At 41.6% G+C, this 23,944-nt stretch overlaps 1 protein-coding gene across 5 annotated transcripts in view; it reads right to left on the bottom strand.

The window, feature by feature from the left end:
* Positions 1-23,944, bottom strand: part of Sox6 (SRY-box transcription factor 6) — a 540,675-nt gene that overhangs the window by 510,794 nt on the left and 5,937 nt on the right. Inside the window, exon 1 of one of the 5 annotated variants that reach the window (XM_040755989.1) lies at positions 21,200-21,474. The exons of 2 other annotated variants lie outside the window; for them this stretch is intronic. The gene's annotated coding sequence lies outside the window, so the exon portion shown is untranslated. Of the gene's footprint in view, positions 1-17,865; positions 18,172-20,464; positions 20,860-21,199; positions 21,475-23,944 lie in introns of those variants that run through there. 2 more of the 5 variants (XM_040755985.1, XM_040755966.1) reach the window with 2 other exon arrangements.

Below are 23,944 nucleotides of genomic sequence, written 5' to 3'. Positions count from 1 at the left end.
TAATTTAAATTAAAAAAAATAAAAATAAATTTAAATAATCTAAAGAACACATACTCAGAATGCATCCCACAACTCTCATACGCTCACAGGTGGCTATAGGGACTCCTGTAACCTGCAGTACAAACCTCACAGCATTGCAGCACCAAGGAAGCTCCTGTGGTTTCACAGCTGCCTTCTTTCTCTACTACAACTTCAGCATTGGTTTAGATGCCAAACTCACAGATGCTCCCAGTGATGGTTTCCAGTCTTTCTTCCATGGCCCTCTTCTCCAGGTAAAAGACACTAAAGTGATGACTGGAAAGAGCTTAGCTTTTGCCATCAGGCAAACTCAGGTTCAGATCCTAGATCTAACATAGCCAGTCTGCAGCCTCTACTAGGATCCTGATAGGATCTACAGATTCCTGGCACTGTTGGAATGAGGCTAAGCCTCTCTGGAAGGATGCCATTTGGGGAAAGGGGTCACCTGGAGTACATGTCAACAAAAAGCTTAAGAAAATAGAGAATTGGGGACTGGAGCACTAACTGCTCTTCCAGAGGACCTGGGTTCGATTCTCAGTACCCACATGGCAGCTCACAACTGCCTCTTACTCCTGTTTCAAGGGATCTGACGCCCTCATACAGACATTCATGTAGGCAAAACACCAATGTATAAAAAATAAAAATAAATAAAAAAAAGAAAATAGAGAATTACCAGTACCACAGCCCAATCTCAGCCAGACACCTCCACTCAAGCCTTCTGGGCCTAGGAAGCAAGGTACAGTCAGTGGCACAGTCAGGTTGCATCAGTAGCCCTACTATATACAGATGATAAGAGGGCTGAGAAAGAAATCACAGAAACATCACCCTTTACAATTGCCATACACAAGATAAAATACCTTGGGGTAACACTAACCAAACAAGTGAAAGACCTGTATCGCAAGAACTTTGAATCTTTAAAGAAAGAAATTAAAGAAGACACCAGAAAATTGAAAGATCTCCCATGCTCTTGGATAGGTAGGATCAATGTAGTAAAAATGGCAATCCTGTCAAAGGTAATCTACAGACTCAATGCAATCCCCATCAAAATTCCAGCACAATTCTTCATAGACCTTGAAAGAACAATTCTCAACTTTATATGGAAAAACAAAAGACCCAGGAGAGCCAAGACAACCCTACTCAACAAAGTAACATCTGGAGGCATCACCATTCCTGACTTCAAGCTCTATTATGGAGCTGTAGTCCTGAAAACAGCTTGGTATTGACACAAAAATAGACAGGTAGACCAATATAATCGAATTGAACACTCTGAGATTAATCCACAAACCTATGAACAGCTGATTTTCGACAAAGAAGCTAAAATTATACAATAGAAAAAAGATAGCATCTTCAACAAATGGTGCTGGCATAACTGGTTATTGGCATGTAGAAGATTGCAGATAGATCCATGTCTATCACCATGCACAAAACTTAAGTCCAAATGGATCAAAGACCTCAACATAAATCCAGCCACACTGAACCTGTTAGAAGAGAAAGTGGGAGACGCCTTTAAATAAATTGGTACAGGAGACTGCTTCCTGAACATAACACCAGTAGCACAAACACTGAGATCGACAATCAATAAGTGGGACCTCCTGAAACTGAGAAGCTTCTGTAAGGCAAAGGATACAGTCTGCAAGACAAAAATGCACCCCACAGATTGGGAAAAGATATTCACTAACCCCACATCTGACAGAGGGCTTATCTCCAAAATTTACAAAGAACCCAAGAAGCTATTCTCCAAAATACCAAAGGACCCAATTAAAAAGTGGGGGAACAGAACTAAATAGAGAATTCTAAATAGAGGAGTCTAAAATGGCTGAGAGACACTTAAGAAAGTGCCCAATATCATTAGCCATTAGGGAAATGCAAATCAAAACAACCCTGAGATATCATCTTACTCCTGTCAGAATGCCTAAAATCAAAAACATCAATGACAGCTTATGCTGGAGAGGATGTAGAGAAAGGAGACCACTCGTCCATTCCTGGTGGGAGTGCAAACTTGTACAGCCACTTTGGAAATCAGTATAGAGATTCCTCAGGAAAATGGCAATCAGTATGGAGATTCCTCAGGAAAATAGCAATCAGTCTACCACAAGATCCAGCAATTCCACTCTTAGGCATATACCCAAAAGATGTCCATTCATACAACAATGATGTCTATTCCACTATGTTCATAGCAGCATTATTTGTAATAGCTAGATCCTGGAAGCAACCTAGATGCCCCACAACGGAGGAGTGGATAGAGAAAATGTGGTACATTTACACAATGGAGTACTACTCAGCAGAGAAAAACAATGGAATCTTGAAATTTGCAGGCAAATGGACGGCACTAGAAGAAATCTTCTGAGTGAGGTAACCCAGTCACAAAAAGACAAACATGGTATGTACTCACTCATATATGGATTTTAGACATGGACCAGGGGAGTGTTAGCCTACAATCCCAGGGCCAGTGAGTCTGGGAAACAAGGAGGTTCCCAAGAGATATGCATTATACCCCAGAGTAGTGGAAAGAGGCAAGATCTCCTGAGCAGATTGGGAATATGGGGGCAGAGGAGAGGAAACCAGGAAAAAGAGAGGGGGATAAGAGGAAGATAGAAGAAGACATGGGTGAGCAGGAAGGTTGAGTTGGGGTAAAAATAGAGGAGACCAGGATGAGAGATACCATAATAGTAGGAGTCATTAGAGAGAGCTGACACTAGTGAGATCTCCAGAGATCTACAAGGATAACACCAACTGGAAAACTAAGTTAATAGCAGAGAGACTACATTAATAGCCACTACCTGATGATAAGAGTGATGACTACCTTATGTGACATCCCAGAACCTTCATCCAGTGACTGATGGAAGCAGAGGCAGTTACTCATAGCTAAACACTGAACTGACCCCCTGGAACCCAATGACAGAGATGGAGGAGTGATGAGCAAAGGGGTCAAGACTGCTGGTGAAACCCACAAAGACAGCTGACTGGACAAGTGGGAGATCTTGAACCCCAGACTGATGGCTGAGAGGCCAACAGGGGACTGATCCAGACTCCATGAATGTAGTCTAAGTGAGGAGGCCTCAGAAATCTCTGGGGCCTTGGGTAGTAAATTAGTGTTTACCATGGTGTATGAGTGATCTTTGGGAGCCCACTCCACATGGAGGGATGCTCTCTCAGCCTGGACACATGGGGAAGGGCCTAGGTCCTGCCCTGGATAAAATGACAGACTCTGGGGACTGATGTGGGGCTGGTGGAGGGAGAAGGGCAACTGGGATTGACATTTGAAGCATGCATGTTTCTAATTTAAATTTTAAAAAAGTGATTTAAAAAAGGAACCATCCAATTGGTCCAAAGGAAAAGTAATTTGAGATTTCTGCATGTGAAAGCAAAGCTGACAGGAACACAGGCAGTCGGCCATGTTAGCTGAACTAGTTCATATTGGAATTATGGCCTCACTTTGTAAGATACCATAGTAACTGACAACAAATCCCTGCATAGAAACTACATAAAGCTGAGATTGCACTCTGAATACAAGCACTGCAGTCAATATCAGGTCATGTTCAGGGAAGATTACCTGAATAACCACACGGGTGAGATTCCACAACACACACAGCTCCTGAGTATCCAGATCATTCCACCTGCTTGCTTAATCACCTTGGCCCATGACAGGGCAGGGGAACATCTTGACTCATTTGCCTTTTGAAACAGCTTTGTTAGAAACAGAAATGCCACAATATCGCTAACTAGGACATCTATGTCTACCATGGTTTTACTACTCAATGGCCGTTTGATCATGAGGAAGCCATTTTTCCTCTACAACTTTAATTTATTTTTATATAAAACAAAGATAATATCTACTTCCAAAGTAATTGTGAACATTTAATAATAAAATAATGACTTACAACTCTTATTATATCTGTTTCTTCAATTATATCTGTTCATCCAAAGTTCCCAGGAATTATAACATAAGTGTCATTATCATCATCTCTGTCCTATGAAAGGATCCAGAAATATGCATGGTGCATAACAACTTCTGTCAGTACATACTTGTGATACTCATCCACTCCGTCACTCAATACTACATCCATGGCAATAAGTAGGTCCTGAAGAGAAAAATGAAAAAGGCTGAAATCTGTTAATCTACAGGAAGTTCAAAAAAAACAGTGGAAGAAAAATAAACTTTTCATGAAAATAGTAGCGTTTTTCTGTTCCTAGAGATCTTTATCCTTCTCCTCTTGAGAACCAGCTGCACTTAAGATTCTAGAAGAGGCTAACTAACACACTTCAAAGACAGCCAATTCTCTTGGTGACAGAAACCATACTCAAAAGGCCTGGCAGAGGCCACTGCTGCCTGCCTAGCCAAGCACATGCAGTGAATTGATGGCTGTATCCCAATGCCCTTCCTATCTCATCCAGCCCAAGCTCCTTCACAGACACAAACCTTCACATGCTAAGGCTCCCTTCCTGAGGGACTCCCTAGACACTGAGCTAGAAAGCAAGAGACCTCCCAGAGCACATCACAGAAATGCATTCCATCAGAAGCTGTCTAGAGAAGTAAAGAGTTCTACAAGATTTGTTCATGAGTCCACTAGCATGAAAATCATATATCTGATTCCTAGCATGTGTTGCTTCAGAAGGCACTGCAGGCATGGTGGTCTAAGATTGGTATGCAGAACGAGAAACCCCACTAAAGTTTTACATAAAAAAATGGTACTGTCCAGAAGGGAATGAACCGGGCATCAGAACCAAAACCTCCTTTGAGATCATCACTTACTTCCCAGCCTGACAATGAAAGAATTTATCCCTAGAGGGAAATGATAGGGCCAACATCACCCAAAGTTGGTTTGCTAGGATGAAATTCCCAAATTTGTTTTCGCTATGCTATTAAAACACCTAGAATGTATATCATTGAGTTAGGTGGAACAGGAAACAAGGAGAAAATGCTGGTGATGATGTTTACCAAGCAGCCATTCCTGAGTGCCACCTTTCTCATCTTTTCTAACTTCTGCTCTGACTGTATCTAAATCTAAAGGAGGCTGAGTATAGAAGCAACAAAGATCCCTAGACATTCACATTAGTAACCCTCACTCTGTGCCTCCCAAAACAGTTAACTCTAAAATTCCAAAACCTTCCTAGTCTCTTCACATAAAAAGGGGCAGAAATTATTTGCCATAAGAAACAAAAGGTATCTATTTGCCTGCTGTCTTTTATCAGAGCCCCAAAAGTGCCATACTACTTTTTCCTGGACCCCAGCACAGGTGAATCAGCAACAGCACTTCCCACTACTGCCTTGGGTTTCCAAAGGAGGCTACATTCTCCCCAGGGATTCTGTCCCAAGAAGAAACTTTTGATCTCCCCATTTCCTTTTCAGTCACTACACACACACCCCTATCATTCTCATCTACTTTTCCATCCTAATGGTCTCCTTCATGGATGTACCATCCTAGGAGAATATGATGTAAAAACCAGGGCTTATATATTTATTTAAAAGACAGAAAATGACTCCTTATTTAAATTTAAATACTGAATGACATACTGGTCTCTATATCAATCATTAATGCCTTATATCAAATATAAGAAATATTCTGAATAAAAAGTGGAGCTTAATTTCAGATATTAATATCTAGTGTTTTATTAAATTAAGCCTGAATAAGTACCCAGATGGTTTAAAAGTTCTTTCCAAAGCTACAAGTTAGTGGATAATACTACTACCATAAGCCTTAATAACAAGTTGTGTCACTGTAAGTCTGGGCTCTTTAATGGTACATTTCAGGATGGATGATGATCCAAGCAGATCTACCTGAAATTAGCCAATGCTCTCTCTAATTATCAAGAAGACAGTTGAAGATACAGTTTTCTATCCCATGACATTAACAGTATATCCAGCCCTAGTGTATTTTGAGATGCTAAATAATGAGAATATGGAAACTTTACAATCTGTAAGCTTTTTAAAAATTAAGTGCACAGATATAAATTTAAATTGTTGTAATTCTTTCCAACAAAGTCTTTAAAAATAATACAAAATTTCAGGGGGATTAATATGTAAAATAAGGCTGTTTCTAAAATAAAAATTTAAAAAAAGAAAAAATACAAAAATTCAATTCAGGATTTTACAAATTTTTACCAACACATTAGAGACTTAGAAGCCTTTTCTGAACTCCTTTGTGAGACAACAGGCTACATGTTTGTTCTTGCTGCTACCATCAGGAAGGCTACAAAAATACACAACAAACAATAGGGCAACACGATAAAATCCCTTTCTATAATTAAAAATCATAGTGCTTAATACACCCTCTGGAGTAGCCATTTACCCAGAATGCAATATAAACAATGTCCTTGGGGTTGTACAGCAGGTCTATCACAAACAAGATTGAAAGACTCATAGAAAACATGGCTGAAATTTTGCACAGAGACTTACGCCTTGTTTTTCAGATTAGTAAATGAACTTGTTTCTAAACATGTCTAAAGTGCTACTTCTAAATGAACAACTCAAATATGAGAGAAGATATGATCTTGGCCACAAGTTTTGTTTTTAACCAAAATAATGTTCAGGGATAACTGGCGAAGTGGTTATCCACGCTGAAACAGGAAAACAATGTGATTATAGACAGCACCACAGGCCCTTCTAACTACATTGTTAAGAGCCAAACAGCTGCCACCAAATGCTGAAGAATCATAATGTAATATTTACCTTTAAAAGCAGACCTGTAAACACTAAAAACCTTTCTAATGCTTCTAAAAGTAGATGGAAAGCACTAGGGGGAATTATTTGCACCATCCACACACCTAACACACTGAAGGTGCTGAACTTTCCTGTAATAACAAGAAGCTATGCTTGTCACTAGGTACATAAGTCAGGGAGGAAGATAGATGATTGACAGACAGATACTTCGATAGGTAATCACATAAGTAGGATAGATAATAGGTAAATTGATGATACTGTAGACAGAAAGATGTTCAGGTAAGTAATTAGAAACATACATACAAACAATGTTTCTTCAAAGTAAAGGCAATATTTTACCATCCAAGTAAATAAGTGCCATTTACACATTGACATGAAAACAGACTTATCATTGTGTGGTTTGGTCACCAAAATTCTATGACTACTACCTTTAAAAATGCTCATCTGTTTTCAATTTTAAAGTTGGCAATGGAATATTCTAACATGTTTAATGATGTTTAAAAAGTTTTGATGGATTTTGAGTCAGTTTATTAAAATGCTAAAATGCTATACTTTCATTCATCCTGGCAAAAATAATCAATTGGAAGATGGTGATTTAGCAGTCAAACTTTTTAAAAAGGCCTTTGTATGCTTTGTGCACAGTATTAAAAAATTAATATTACAATTTAGAAAGTGTAATTGGTGATGTAAGTATTCTCCTGTGTGCATTTGCTTTCCTTCTGCAGAATCACTACCTAAGTGCGATAATATTAAAAGCACACAGCAGAGTAAAGGAAGCCCAGAACGAAACGTTAAATCACTTCATCACAGTGTGCAGCCGACTTTTCAAATAACAAAACATGCTCCGGGTTAGAGTATGGAAAACCAGTTAATCTTAGAATATTTATTCCAGTATATAAATATATGTATATTTAAATATATAGGGATATTTTTTGTTTTTTTGTTTGGTTGGTTGGTTTTACAAGACAGGGTTTCTCTGTATTGTTTTGGAGGCTGTCGGTCCAGCCTGGCCCTCGAACTCACAGAGATCCTCCTGCCTCTGCCTCCCGAGTGCTGGGATTAAAGGCATGCGCCACCACCGCCCAGCTTATAGGGATGTTTTGTAACATTCATTACCACAAACATGACAAGTCTACAATTTCAAATATATATTCACATGCACTAGGGAACATGCTCTACCAGAAGTTCTCCTGAACCTTACCTCTGTCTTGTTGGATTCTCTAGATGTGCTTAGATTCCTACACTACCTTGGGTCTCTGTTTCCTTGAACATCCTAAATTCTGTCTCTTTGACCTAAACTGCAGGAAGTCTTTCCCCTGCTTACCCCAATAAGGAAGTATGGGTGCCAGTGATGGTGTTCCCATGCTCTTACACTAGAATGAACATTATTAGTTATCAAGAGTATTTTAAGATGCATTAGCAATAGCTGAACAGAGGACCCATCTGGGAAAGTTTCAGATGATCATATTACTACATTTAATAAAATTGTACTTCTTTTTTAAATTATCTTAATATTAACTTGATAAGTAAACAAAACTAACACATTATTTCAGCTTCTTAAAATATAAAGGACATTAGCATGAATGTCCTATTATATTGGTATTTAATTACAGGGACTAGTTTATGTCAACATTGAAAAGCAAAAAAATAAATAAATAAGAGCACACACAAGTAAAAGTGGAGCTAAAATACATAGCAACCCTAATACACAATAGGAAGGTCAGTTCACACATCTAATAGGACTGATGACCTCTCTACATGGCTTTGACAAAGACATAAACACAAATTTCACAGCTTACATATAGCTAAGTATGAACAAAGATTTAGAAAATGTGTCATAATTACAACAACTATTTTTCATTCCTCCTTTGTCACAACCCACATAGGAATCTGAGTTCCCAAGTTCACTTATTCTATCCAATTTAATCTGATTGTATACATGCATGTACACACACACACACCACATTGAAGAAAACATGCCTATTACAAAATACCATGAAATTTAAAATATGAAACTATTCTGTATAGTGAACATCCCATGAACCACATAAACCTATGCAAATGCACAGCTCGAAGCACCCTCTGGGACTATTGCCTATAAAACTCACAAGGTTCTAACCTCAGAAAGGTTCATAGTTTCTATTAGTAATGCTTTGGAATATTGTTGTAGAGTGTTTGCTGAGTGCATAAAGGCTCTAGTATGACAGAAATTAACTATAATGTAATACAAGTTTAGGGATGCTAAGTTTAAAATTATTTTTGAACCTCAATACAACCACTCTCAGCAAGAATTTTAACAGTGAGAAAGAACTAGAGCCAGGTGTGATGACACAGCACCTTTAATTCCAGCACTTGGGAGCAGAGGCAGGTGGATCTCTGTGAGTTCCAGGTCAGACTGGTCAACACAATGAGTTCCAGAACAACTAGGACTATGTAGAAAGACCCTGTCCCAAAAGAATACATACCTAAATACATACATACAAACATACATACATACAAACATACATACATACATACATACATACATACTATAACAGAAAGTACTATATCTAAGAATTTTTTTTTGGTTTTACAAGACAGGGTTTCTCTGTATTGTTTTGGAGGCTGTCGGACCAGCCCGGCCTCGAACTCACAGAGATCCACCTGCCTCTGCCTCCTGAGTGCTAGGATTAAAGGCATGGGCCACCACCGCCTGTGCTCTAAGAAATTTTTAAGTAGTCAAATTTTCCTCCAGCATGTATTTGGGTTTTCTGGTTCAAGAGTAAAATTACATACATTCATTCCTGGGACTTAGTTAGCTATTTGATACATTGTGCCCTGAATTACTTAAACTTTCTTCAGCCTCCATCTTATTTTAATTTACTTTCTTTTTGAGTTGTTGCTTCTTTAAGGAAATACAACCAATTTTATTTAACTCAAAATTCTTTAAAACTGTTCTACAGATTTCACATCCCTCCCACCCTTGGCTCAGCTTCAGAACATTTCTTTATAATGTAGAGGTGGCATCATTTTTTTCATGCTGCTGTTAATGAACAATACAAACGTCAGAAGCCAAAGGAGTGGCAAAGATAACAGCAGGTAAAGGATATTGGAAGTTAGGGCTACTGCTTCTGCAGCCTATGTGACTGCCGGTCCTTTCTCGGTCAGCCATTATGTCACAGCAGCCTGAGTTAGATCTCAGTGAGCATGTCTAATTTGGAGAAATGAGTTGTTAAACACTGACAGAACTCCAGATCAAAACCAGACAAGAAGCCTGCCAGTCTGAGAAAAGGCCTTTAAGAACCTAGAAAACATGGGTTTCCAGGTACAAAACTAACAAGAATAAATCAGCAGCAGTTTGAACATTCTCAGGAATGGGAAGAGGTTTTTGCTGCTGCTGCTGCTTCTATCATAGTCTCTGTTCATTATCCTCGTATAATAATTCCTATTTCTTTACTCTGAGGAAGAATTTACTTCCACACTACCCTTCAATTCAAAGTTATGAAGAGTCTGGGGAAACAACTCAGTTGGTAAAGTTCTTGCCATAAGACAAGCATCAAGATCTGAGTTCAACTTCTAGAACACATATAAAAAGCTTGGCATGGTGGTGTGCACTTGCAATTCCTAAACTAGGGAGACAGGCAGGTATATCCCTGGAGTTCTCTGACCAGCCATCCCAGACAACTGAGCAAGTTCCAGGCTAGTGAGAGACTCTGTCTCAAAACATAAAATAGACAGCATCTGAGAAAAGACATGAAGGTTGACCTCTGACCTACACACACACACACACACACACACACACACACACACACACCCTGAATACAAGTGCAGACATGCATACACAAACACAACAAAAATATGAAATATGCTAACTTTGTACTTACTAAATTTTAAGCTATTAATATGTATCACCAAGAACAAATAAAAGAAATTCAAAACTAATACCCACATCTGAAACTTTACAAATAACATTTTTTCTGCAACTATGCTTGTCAAATAAATAAAAGAGTATGTGACAGTAGAAGACACAAGATTGTACTAATTCATAATCTTGAATCAGTAGGTCATTTACTTTGACAGTGTTTTTTCTTGGTGTGTGTGTGTGTGTGTGTGTGTGTGTGTGTGTGTGTGTGTGTCTTGCTGGTAACTGAACTGAGGACCTTGTACATGCTACACAAGCACTCTACCTCTGAGTTATATTCCTACCCCAAGTGTATTTATTAATAACCACTTCTTTTAATTCTCACATATATCTAACAAACTTGAAGAAAAAAACAAATGTGAAAGATTTCCTTGTACTTTCAAATATACCCATGATGTTACTGACCACAAAATCCAGCTAAGAAAAAGAAGTGTGCTGATTAAGCTACTGGTCTATGGCCATATTACATTTATGTTGGATATGGCCTCTCTAGAAGTCACAAAGATACAGTGAGACATTTCACTATCAGACTCACCAAACAGTAAGTAATGATAGCAAATGTTACCCCAGTGCTCCCTGAGGTACTAACTGACTCCTACCCCCAAGCATCCTTTACAACACAGACCAAAGGCCACCTCGTACTAGAAGCTTTACTCATCATAGGAACTTCTCATATTCATGTCTCCCCATAGTAGTAATTACCACACTGCTCAGAATTACCCATATTCATAGATCTTCATGCATTTTCAGCTTTGAAATCATGTAAATCAAGTGATTTGAAACCTTTCCACCATCAAGAACATTTTCATATATTCCCCTTCATGAGGCCCATATTTGAAACTAGTCACCTATATTATTGCAATTGTCAAGTCATTGAGGACATATAGAGCAATGTGCAATGCCCCTAACTCATCATTTACATTGGTCATGGGAAACACAGCAATGTTATCTCTGGAAGTGAACACAAAGATAAAGCAAACGAGCTCTGAAATGGCAAAACAAGAAGGTCAAACTTCGATTGGAATAAATATCCTGAAACAAAACCCAAAGAAACATGTATTCACATCACGAATGCAGCGAGGAAGTATAACTGGTAAGTGTATCTGTCCTACATACTATTTATTGAAAAAGACAGTGGATATGAATACAGTTTAAAAACTGGAGAAATCTGTAAAATATTAGAGAATAAAGGCCACTTCTCATGTCAAGGATCTAGTACTGATCGCACAACCACTGTCCATATCTCCTAATGCAGCTATCCAGAGGTATTCTATAAACTTCTGTATTCAGTATCTTAACATTTGATCTTCTCAGCAATTTTATGTGATAGATTCTATCACTGTCCCATCTTTTAAATTAGTAAATGGAGACTTAAAGAAACTGTGTAACTTTTCCAAAGTCATATAACTAACTAGGGTAAGATGCAAAAGAAAGATTCAAGAAATAAAAACTGAAGGTCTGATTCTTGTCTTTTCAGGTCTATCATTCAAATGAAGAAAAATGTTTGTTTCCATTTATCCTTAAAATATAAAGAAAAAGACTAAAATGTGTCTATTGGACAAAAGAACTCTCCAGTGTTGTGAACTATATGTACATAACCAAATTCAGCTATAAAATATCTTTCATTGCAGGCTTACAAAAGGAAGACAGATACTTAACTGACTAGAAGGAGTAAGGATCATCAGTATTAAATGGATAGTGACAAATGGAATGACTTTCACAATCTCTTCCAGAATTTAGGACTGGCATTTCATCACATGTAAAAGATTATGAATCAAGATACTATTTACTCACTTGGGACTCTCCCAAGTTTTCTAGAATCCAGGTGAGTTCTTTCTAGGAAAGAGAAGAATATACATGGATATATATATATATATATGTGTGTGTGTGTATATATATATATATATGCAAGTTGTGCAACTGGCCAAATGCTGCATTTGGTAGTAAACAGGTATTAAAGCTAGAATGAAAAGCGCAAGTCTCCTGTAACGAATATCAGTGCTCCCAGCAGAAGGAAAGGATCCCTGAAAATTAAGGCTTCTGCCTTCAAGGATGTCCTTTAGGTGCTGAGAACTGAGTACCCAGTCACATTTCCCAGTGATATGTCTGCGGTATGAAAGGAAGCCTTCACAGCCATGTGCCAGAATGGATTCCATTTTAACCTGTGCTCTTCATAAAAAAAATTTTTTTAAGTTCCATTTCTTTTTACACACACTGAGCTTTTTTAGACTAGGAAAGTGAAGCATTTTCAATTTTCTTTGTCTAATTTTTAAAAATTACTTTCTAGAAGTTGAAATCAAAAACAGCACTGAAGTCCATTTTTGCATTTGGATGACTATATTAAAGATAGACAATTCAATATATCTTTTTACTCTGACTAGAAACAATAAGATGACGAAGGTGACAGAAATGAAACATCATGTAAATGGTTATCTTGTGATATTTTTGGAGAAAAACAATCAAGAGAACATGAGATAACATAAAAAGTCTGCATACCATAATATGCACATCATACAATGCATTTATCTTATTCGTATTATGCCGATTTACATGTAACATCACTGAAAAGCTTCAAATCAACATATGTAAATAATTTGATCCAAAGTAATTAAAACATGGAAAATTCTTACAGGATTCATATCATATCAGGCCTCCATACACAGTAATACTTCAGTCTAGAGAAAGCATTAAAAAGGCTTCATTGACCCTGGAAGCTTCCTAATGAAATACACCAAGTGGAGCATTGCCTCAAGCACCACGGCAGAATGTTCTTAGAGAGAAAACACAGAAATGCAAAGTCCAGAAAATCACAGAGCACATTCAAGTTGCTGGCCAGAGATGTAAAACATCCTAAAATAGACACAGCATTAGAGTACCAATTGCTAGATCCTCTGACTTCACCTTTCCATTCATGACAGGTTTCACTGTATCACAGTTCTGTCCCCAAAAGGTTAAGACATTAATTCAATTCCTTATAAATAAAATCAAACATCTCCCTGTAAATGCAAAGAAATAACTCCTTAGATAAATAACAAAATTTCTACAGTTTCAACGCATTGCTTTTCACTTGGAGTATAAAAGATAATGTCAACACACATTTTTGTGCTATAAAAAGTAAAACAGAAGATTTCTGAATTCTTCTCTAAACATTTTGAAAAGATATTTCCCCAACATCATATACTATGCAAGTTACTGAGGAGTACTAAATATATTAGCATTGTAAAGCACAAATAACTAGGCAGTTGACTTTTAATGTGGCTTATTAGTTTATAGTGGATTGCAGCATTTCCAATTAACCTCAGAAAATAACTCACATCCTTCCTAAAGATGAAAGTTTTTTGAGTGAATGGTAAAATGAGTGATATATTAGGGGTCTTAGAGGAGCAAGAAGAGATTCTGAATATAAACAAGCCATCATTCTGGTAAAAAGAAATACAAACAACTAGAATAAAAATAGTTGATGCACAAAAGCCATAATGAGGGGGTAGCTCGAAAAATAACTTCGACTTTGAATGGTTTGGATGAAATACAAATTATCCTCAGAAAAGTGTGGACTGGCATAAATGTTTGTACAAAATCATAAGTGTATTTCAAGAAGTATGCAGAGGCACCCGCCTGCATGATGCACAAGGCCCGGCGATGCTCTAAGTGCCAATGCAGAGCCCAAACCACTGCATCTTAATTACCATGCAGCCTCAGATATATTGCCTTTGATATGGAAATGTTCTTGTTCTCTCATCTTCACATATGGTCTCATGCACAGAAATCTTTATCTGATTCATAAAAAATAAAGTAGAATCCAATCTCAACACCTGACCTCAGTGCTTAGAAGTTTTTTACTAAGCGTGGTGTCACTATAAAAAGAATGGCTAATATTGGTGCAAAGTTAGATATTTTGAGCACTGATATGAAGGATTTGCAGTTAAGAATTGAATCAATACTGCTTCTCTGAGATTTTAGGGTTTCATGTTCACTTTTTTTTAGACTACCACAGATTTGAAGGAAAATATCAGCACCCTGTTTTGGAGGTGAGAGCCTGGAGGAGAATTAAATGATATTCCATTTCTCATTCCCTATCCATAGTCTTCAATTGATATTTATATCCAAACTATGACAATCAGATACTAAATACTTGAAAAGCACCATCAGTACCATAATGCAAATTTTGAACTATTTCCAGTTTGACTAAATGTCTAAACAAAATAATTAGCTGAAAAGCTTTACCCTCTTCCACAGAACAAGGAAAATAAAAACATCCCTCCTAAGAATGAATAATGAATATATAATGAGAAGATGGTGAGAATCACTGATACCTCTCACCAAACAATTAGTGCTCAGCTAACAATTGAAGCAACAAGGCCATATCATCTATTTAAAAAATGCATGTGTCTAGTAAAAATTGTTTTTATATACTCCCAAGCACTGGTTTTTTTTTTTTAAGCCAGACTATTTTCACATTTGGGACACAATCTCAAGGAAAAGCAGAATCAGGCTGAGAACATGAAAAGCTGCTTTATCTAGCACCTTATTTTTCCCTATTTGAAAGAAAGAAAAAGAAAGGAAGGAAGAAAGAACCATGTTCTTAAGCAAGCTGAAGTAAAAAATCCAAAGACAATCCAATTATTCTTCTAAAAAAGCAGTGAGTGATTATTTTGTCATTATAGCATGCTTCTATAGTAATACCTGCCCTCATTAAACCTCATATATTCATATAACTTGATCAGTCTGAAATGGCCTAGGCTAATTTTTAAAAATATATATAGTAACGTGACCCATCTAACCTCATGACGGCAGCTAATACATCCCATCTGCAAATCATCTTACAGCAAGTTATCTGTGTTTTATCATTTCTAAAACCTATCTGTGCCTGATATGGCACTCTCAGACATATTAGCTTGGGAATGTTTTACTTGACTTCAAAAACATATATATATGTATATGTATATGCATATATATGTTTAAGTAAATAGTTCTATTTAAACACAAACTACAATTTCATAAAATGCTGATTTTAAGTAGTAGAGAGATATAGATGATATACATATAAATATGAATTATCTCACAAGTGAGGATATTATTTTTCAATTTTGTAGATGAGTAACCTAACCAATCTGAAAAATACAGAAAATACTATAGCAGTAAAGCCAATGTGTCATCTCATTCACAAGAAACACCATTCCTTCTAGTACCTACTGTATTAATTGAAAGAGAATTGCATAAAACATTACAGATTTATGATATTTAAGATAGATATGAGTAGCAATTTGATCAGTGACTTAAAACCCAATATCTCTTTTAAAAGGATAAATAGAAACTGATATAAACCTCAATAATGTCACCAAAATTTATCATTTATGTGTTTAAAGTTTAAAGATTTGCTGGCATGTTGACATGTAAACCTTTGCTTTTCCCTTACAAAGAAAAATAACTGTTGTGTTCTGCCGCTACTGAAAAGATGCTTGACAGTATCTCACTACATATCACTCCACCTAAGACTAATGCTGAAGGCAATACAGAGTCAGCTTAAGGCACAGGCACATAATAACTGCTTGATAAGTAGTCTTGCAACATTTGTTGTTACGACAATTATTGAGTGTTGTAGTTATGTACTATATTACAGAATATATCATACCTCATAATTATAAAAAGCTCAAATTTTTGCACCCTTAAAAAACACATATACACTAAGAGAGCATTCTTTTTCATCACTTCAAACATAACAACTAAAAACAACAATGAACCAGATAATAAACAAAAAGCTTCTCACACTGCCTTGATAAGAAATGTGGAAGGGCAGAGAGGAAAGGTGCTAGGATTCATGACACGACCAACGATATGTATCAGCTTCTCTAAGAAATGCATAGTGTCTTCCTGGTGGCCAGGCCCAGGTTACCGGCTGTCTTCAGCCATAGACTACTCGATCCAATGACTGTAGTGCACATTTGTTTTTAAAACGTGAAACAGGGTTTGGTTGCTCATTCCCTTTTCTTAAGAACAGACACAATAGCTCTTCTGAGGGTTCTCAAATATAGAAGAAATATACATGTCTTTTTGCCTATGCACATGTTCACATATATGTATTCAACAAAGACTCTCTAGAAAGTGCATAGATAATACATTCATAGGCTGAGAGAAATGAAAATGCAGTTATAACCTTGTTCCTGATATTAGAAAACATTATATTGGCTCAATCAAAAGCAAGTGAAACTTAATAAGCCATGTCCCTACTTCTCACATGGAAAGAACTTTTGCTGTTAAGAGAGCTAACTCTGTCCCACTAACTTGTGGAAGGTTTGGGAAATTTTTGTTCGTTTTGTTGTTGTTGTTTTGTTTTGTTTGAAATAAAGAGAATCTTCCCAGTAGCATGTGTGATAAGCCTAGAAACAAGGAAAGGAGGCAGACTGAGGCCAATACCTAATGCTGAGTGCTGAATTCCACAGCGACTGCACAGAGTGACAGAGGGATGACAGAGGGTCACGTTTGTTCGAGGCTGCACCAGACAGCAAGCTTTAAAGCTGACCCCAGGCTGAGATGGGGAAACTGAGCAGGAAACTCCAGCACCCATCTGAGTAGACAGAGGGGACAAGGCACCAGGAGTGAACAGGAATGAAGAGGGAGCCAATAGATCTTCCCAGCCCATCCCCACCCCTACCCCCTCCCACACACACACACACACACACACACACACACAGGTTCATTAGCAGCCCCAACCAGCTAGGCCTGAAGCAGGAAGCAGAAGCCACAATCAAGGTGCTGACACTAAATTATTGTGAGAAACCTTTGAGAATGGAGGAAGGAAGCAAGGAGACAAGTGAGCAGTTCTCAAGTCTCTTCCCAAGCCAGGACACACAGTGCCAAGTCTGGCTGTTCCCAATAGATTAGTGCACACAGGGGGGTCCTTGCAGACTCCCCATTGCAGCAAGTGGAAAAGGATGTGGCCAGATTCTTGCTGCATTCCCCTTCCCCATCTAGCCTGCAACATGCAGTTGATATTGAATACCCTCTCCTAACCAGTACTTCCCCCTCAGCCAAAAACTAAGAAAAATTGTAGAAGCAGGAAAGACAAAAATCAAAAACGAAGCTTCATGGTCAGTCTTCCTGCCAGGGCCTCCCCCAGGCTATCTTGCCTGTTCGGTTTCCCTCGGGAGTCCTGTAATCCAGAACTGAACTGAGCTGCTCAAGTCAGCCAAACCCGTGCCTATGGGCCTTGGAGATGAGGTGCTGAGTGCGCAGGCTAATTATACATGTGGCATTTGGGCAGCCGACTGTCCAGTTGACACCTTACCTTATGAGGAAGCGTCCACCCCAGCAACTGTTCAAAACAAAATGCCATCTCGAGATCATCTTCGATTGCTCTGGGCCGCTCAGGGTAGCCTTTCCTACCGCCTCTCTCACTTAGCACAAGAATGTGGCCTAGGGAGGCCAGTCGCAGGCAAGCAGGCCCGCCAGGGTTGGGGGGACAGGCGGGGCGGGCCTTGCCAGGTGTCCGTCCTGTCCCCCCTCACTGTGGCCCAGCTCGGGAACCTAACCACTTGACCTTTTTATTCACCAAACCCACCTTCTAGAAATAGACTGGGCGGGGCTGTGTCTGTTCTCGGGACCAGGGGGAAAACCCGGACATGTGACTACAAAGGACAGAAGAGAGGAGACCCTGGTGGGCGGGGGAAAGGGGCACTCTCTCCACTGGGTTTCTGGCTGGGCGGTTCCGCCAGGGCCAAAAGCCAAGCCACTGGAGCGCGCGGCTGGAGCCCAGCTTCCAGGACAGAGGAGTCACCCGTACTCCTACATGGGCAGTGAGGAAAGAGGTCCGGAGCCCAGTCCAGTGTGCCGCTACGACAGCTTCGGGCTACCTTGAGACTGAAACGTCAAGTGCTGCCCTCACAGGAGGGGACACACAGAAGCAGCCCAAAACAGCCCATCTTGCTAGCTGCCAGCCCTACCAGCCCAGTAGATGACTTATTTTAGACCCCAAATAGGAGCGGCAGTCAGTAACTGGTCATTCACACAAACAAGCATATTCAAACTTGGTAAGAATCAGACAAGCTTAAGTAAAACTCAAAATACGCCGGCAACGACCACCTTTTATCTGTCCGAACACACCAATTCTCTCTTTTTATCTTAAAGCTGAGCGGACCCGGAGCTAATCCGTCCTCCGCAGAGCCTAGCCGTTCCTTTGCCGCAGTTCAACCCCAGCAGCCTTTGCACAAGCCCGGGTCCTTCTACGCACTGCCCTTTAAGGGAGAAAGCCGAAAGCAGCTCCCCCGGGGCAGGCGGGCCTGGGCAGCACCGCCTCCCACCCAGGGCCCAGCCGCTTCTGCGGACCTCGGCCGGCAGCACATAGGGCAGCGAGCAGCGGGCGGCGGGCCGGGCAGAGAGCCTAGAGGGACGAAGGGCCAGGCTCTGAGCGGCCGGTGCCGGCAAAAGCGCTGACAACCTGGAGGCCGAACCCGCGCGAACCTTACGCGGCTACCCCTCGCCCAAGCCGCCAGCAGTCCAGCCAGCGCAGCCTGCGTGCTGAGCAAAGAGGATCACCGTTGGGTTGCTGACTGCCTTGGAGTTCGGTTTGTTTATTGCTGAGAAGATCATAAAAAGTAACATGCAATAATGGAGGGAGCGAGGGGAACTGGAGCGTCCTGGGAAAGTCGTGGGCAGCCGCGGTGGGCGAGGGAAAGAAGGGAGCGCGCGGCTTCTGGCAACCCGGGTTTTCTTTAGGCACTCCTCCGGGTAAACTTCACCCCGGCGCGGAGCTCTGGGGAGATCCTGGAGTCCCGCCCACCCTAGGCCAGAATCAACCCCACAACTAGCCAACGGTCCCAAACCGAAATGGTGGGGGGGTTCAGAAGCCCAGAGGACCTCCCGGCTCCTGCGACCCAGGCTTGTTGGCACTGACGCCTCTCAGAACTGCGGCGGTGCAGTCACACGGCGAATCAACCCGACACTTTTCATGAAAACAAAATATTCATTCGCTAAGAAAACTTACTTCTCATTTAGTCTCTATCTGGGGGGGTGCGATTTAGGTCGGCTCTAAAGGAAGCCCGTTTTTTCCAGGTTGAATATTGTCTATAGATAAGCCCTTGGGTGAGGGTTTAATTTATGGCTTATGCATTCTTTTAAGGTCGATTTACATGACCTCCGGCTACAACTGAGACTGCCGAGGAGGGCACTCCAGTCGTCAGTCGGCCAAACCCACAATTACAACAGCCCTTCCCCCTTCCACCCCCCCTCTCCTGTAGCTCTAACTCCTCTGGCAAGCTAACTATTCTCTTTTTTCTCCTCTCTCTCCCTCTCTCTCTCTCTCTCTCTCTCTCTCTCTCTCTCTCTCTCTCTTCTCTCTCTCTCTCTCTCCTCTCTCTCTCTCCTCTTTCCTCTTTCCTCTCTCTCTTCTTTTCTCTCTCTCCCTCCCTCTCTCTCTCTCTCGTTTCCTCTTTCTTTTTATGGCTTTACTTTTTAATATCACGAATAAGACGAGATATCACTTTCAAAGTTTCGTTAAAACTTTCTCAAAACCCAAACAAGCATGCGGCGATGAGAGCCAGTGTTCACAAAGCCCTCAAGATATTGCCCTCTCGTGGGCACAAAGGGCATTGCCACCCAAGAGCCCCATCTAAACCCTAAGCAGGAGGATAGAGCAAGAGAAAGGGAGGTAGGAAGATAGAAGAGAGGCACGGAGGGGGGAGGGAGGAAGAGAGGGAGGGGAGAGAGGGGAGAGGAGAGGAGAGGAAGAGAGAGAGAGAGAGAGAGAGAGAGAGAGAGAGAGAGAGAGAGAGAGAGAGAGAGAGAGAGAGAGAGAGAGAGAGAGAGAGAGAGAGAGAGAGAGAACACAGCAGACAGGCACATCAACTTCTTCCATCCCACACTTGTGCGAACTTCCATGAAATACCTACCTCGAACTTTACGGAGACTTAACAATTCATTCTCTAAGCCACCTGACTTCTTTTTCATTTCATTCCCACATCTATAGATTAGAGTATCTACTTGGGGACGCGAAGGTGGAAGAATTAGGTGGGCCAAGAGGGCAGACAGATTTCCGGACGAACACTTGCGATGGCGATAACAGTTCTGCTGTCAAAGGTGGCTGTCTCTCCCTGCCCTTTTGCCTCGGTGTTCTACGCACAGTTATCTGAGGCTACAACATGTATTTTCTCGGAGTGATTTGGGGAGGGGGGCAAGAAAACCAAAATCCCGCCTCGCAGATCTGTCACCGTCTCTAGAGTAGGGTACAACTCTCCGAGAGAGGCACGCATCCTGAGGATCGGCGTGTCCACCGCAGGCGAGCAGCGCCGGGCCCCTTTCTCTACCTCGGCTCGTCCGCCCGCCCGCCCTCCCTCCCTCGAGCGCCCTCCTCCCAGTCCCCTCCCGCCAAGCCAAGGCTTTGCCACGGGCTGCGCTCGCCTGCCTCGCGTCCCTCCGCTGTCCCACCCCAGCCGCCGTCCCCACTCAAAGAAACTAACCCCAGAGGTGCCGGGAAAGACAGGAGTGGGAGGCGCTGGGGCCGGTGCCCGGCCCGACGCGGGGCTCCGGTCCCCTGCCTCCTCCGGCGCCCCAACAGGTAGCTCTCACTGCTGCTCTCTTACACTGCCTCCCTCGCTCTCTTAAGTCGCTCGCTCCGTCCCGGTTACCTGGGCGGGCTCCAGGATGGTACCTCACGGGAGGGCTCCTTGTGCGCTGCGCCGCGGGAGTAAAAGGCATTAAAGAAAAAGGGAAAGATACAAATTTTAAAAATTAAAGAAAGGGGAGTCGGTGCTAGGTCAATTAGCTGAGCCTGGGAAGCTAGGGAGCAGGTCCTCAGCGCTGCTGCCCCGGCCGGCTGCCCGTTAACTCAAGTCTGCGGGGAGGGAGGGGGGTGTCCTGCCCCGGGCCAGGGGGGAGCGCTGAGCGCACAAGTTTGCTGCCGGGGTGCCAGGAGGTGCACGCGGAGCCGGGTGACAGGGGGCTTCCCCCCTTGAAACAAGTGAAGGCGATGGTTAGTGCTGTCAATCTTGGCAATCAGTGTGAGCGGCCATGTCGTAAGTATTCAAAGCATTTCCCGTCGTGCAACATCAGAAAGTGAGTGGCCAGGGCATTGATCTGAGCGAGGGAGAGGAGGCAGGGCTCCCCTCCCAGACAACACAGGCAAGATGAGACAAGAGGCGAAGGAGGCAGCAAGCCAGGAGGGGAGGCTGGGAGGGAGGGGGAAGGGCTGGGGAAGAAGAAGGAGGGGAGAGCAGGAGGCATAGGCAAGAGCAAGCCTCCGAGAGAGGAGGGCAGAGAGACCGGCGCGCGAGCAGAGACTGGAATCGGACGCTCTGGGGAGAGAGAAGCAACCACTGCACGAGGAGGAAGAAGAGGACGATTCTGGGCTAGAGGGAACACGGGACAAGAAGTAGATGGACAGGAAGGCTGAAAAGAAAGGACCGAAGGAGCACTGCTAGGGGCTGGGGCTGGGGCTGCTAGTGAGGGAACCAAGAGAAAAGTGCAGCAGGAGAAAGGTAGGCAGCTCTCGAGAAAAAGAGGAGCAAAGGAGAAGTGAGGAAGTCAAATGGGAGGAAAATAAGGATGAGTACTTGAGCTTCGGAAAAGTTAAGTGAGTGGAGGTTAAAAAACACTGACACTGAACTAGAGGGTCCCAGTGAGAAGCGGCAGAAACAAAGAAGGACAGGGGGTGAAGTGGACCAGGGAGGAGAAAAGTGACTTTGGGGTAACTAATAGAGATGAAAGAGAGACAAATGGTCAGCAGAATATAGAGGAAAAGATTTAGGAAGAAGAGATCATGAAAACTTCACGTAGTAGATAGAACCTTGGTAAATAGAAAATCTGAAAGATTGTAAGAGAAGACTCTGAAAGAAAAAGAAATTGGCATAACAAATCCCTAACTTTGTGGGTAGCCTTGTCCTAGAGGCCATATGATTGATGGAGTTTATGGAATACATTTCCTTTTAAAAAGATATGTACAAACACCACAGATGGCTTTCTACCTGTATAACAATAAATAAAATGGTTGAACATCTGTCCTATGGATAAGCTTGTTTCATGGAACTGAGTGGGTGATACATGTCCATTACCTCAACCTTGCAAAGACAGACTTGGAGGAGCAAGCTCAGGTGACTGAGCTGGAGCCTGGAGAAGATGAAGCATTGCAAGTCAACCAGAATAGCATATAAAATTGCATAATCAGATACAGACAGTTCTCTAATAAAAGACATCTCTCCCCAATAAAAGCCCTACACACATGTTCCAGATCCCCTATGAATCATATGTAGGGTAGGGTAATGGTGTGAAGGACACAGAATGGCCTAAATGAGTAGACACCTGGAACTTTATCTCAAGGCAGAGACTGCTGGAGGTCCAGAAAAGGAAGGAACATTGTTAGTGCCCATAATTGTAACGGAAAAGAAGAAGAGGTAAGTGAGAAACAATCTGTGACCTCATCATGTAGCTGATGAGACGCAGTGTGCAAAAGGTGAGGATCGCTTGCCTCAAACCAGGCCCAGAAAGGAAGAAAAAAAAACAAAACAAAACAGAGGTCAGTGGAGACCTCCATCAGGAATAAAAAGCTAGGAGAAAGGCTCTAACTGATCAGAATACCTGCAGAGACTTTAAAGACTTCTACTTTGTAGAAACTGACCAGAGGGTTCCTTTGAGATGCCTCCTAAAGAGAGACACTGAAATAAACCACAGGAGGAACAGGAATGATGACCAACATAGAGAAGACCTCCCACAAGAATAAAAGGGAGAAATCCTCATCTTTGCTACCCAGGCAATGGAAGGAGCTGCTCCTTAATGTATACTTCACATTAGTTAGCTTCCATATGAACCCCAGACAAAAGAGAAAGGGTGGGATGAAGGTAGAGATCACACCTAGGATGACCTGGAAGAAGGCAGGGACCAGCTGTTTCTGATCTATGGGAAACAATGCTTGAGGGTTTGGAGTTTAGGGACTTATATTAAAATTACTTGATGTAGGTTGGTTGGAAGGAAAATAGTGCTGGGCAAGAAATTTTGAAATTTCCATTGCTCACATCTGCCTCCAGGCACTGGAACTGGAGACCCATGAGGAGTAATCTCAAGTGCCTAGCAGGCCAGACTCTTATTTGGCAGTGTTCCCCCCAAACACTGGACTGTCCTCAGACCTGACACAGGGGGAAAGCCCAAATCTGCACTTCCTACTTAGAAAGCTCTCCCATTTGTGTCTAACCTAGGTGCCACCTGGCCCATCTCTGAATTTCTGAGCCCTCGAACTCTTTAGCTGCCTTCCTTAGAATTCCAACTCGGGGCCAGAGACCCTCTCCAAATCGAATGGTCAAACAAATAACCTGCCCTAAAAGCCTCCAAAAAGACTAAGTGCCAAGTTAGGTCTCAAAGACCAATTTACAGAGGAGAACCAC

The sequence above is a fragment of the Mesocricetus auratus genome, unplaced genomic scaffold (assembly GCF_017639785.1).
Source record: "Mesocricetus auratus isolate SY011 unplaced genomic scaffold, BCM_Maur_2.0 Super-Scaffold_4256, whole genome shotgun sequence".
NCBI lineage: Eukaryota > Metazoa > Chordata > Mammalia > Rodentia > Cricetidae > Mesocricetus > Mesocricetus auratus.
Note: the sequence above shows the minus strand (reverse complement) of the source record. Positions and strands in the feature narration are given on the sequence as shown.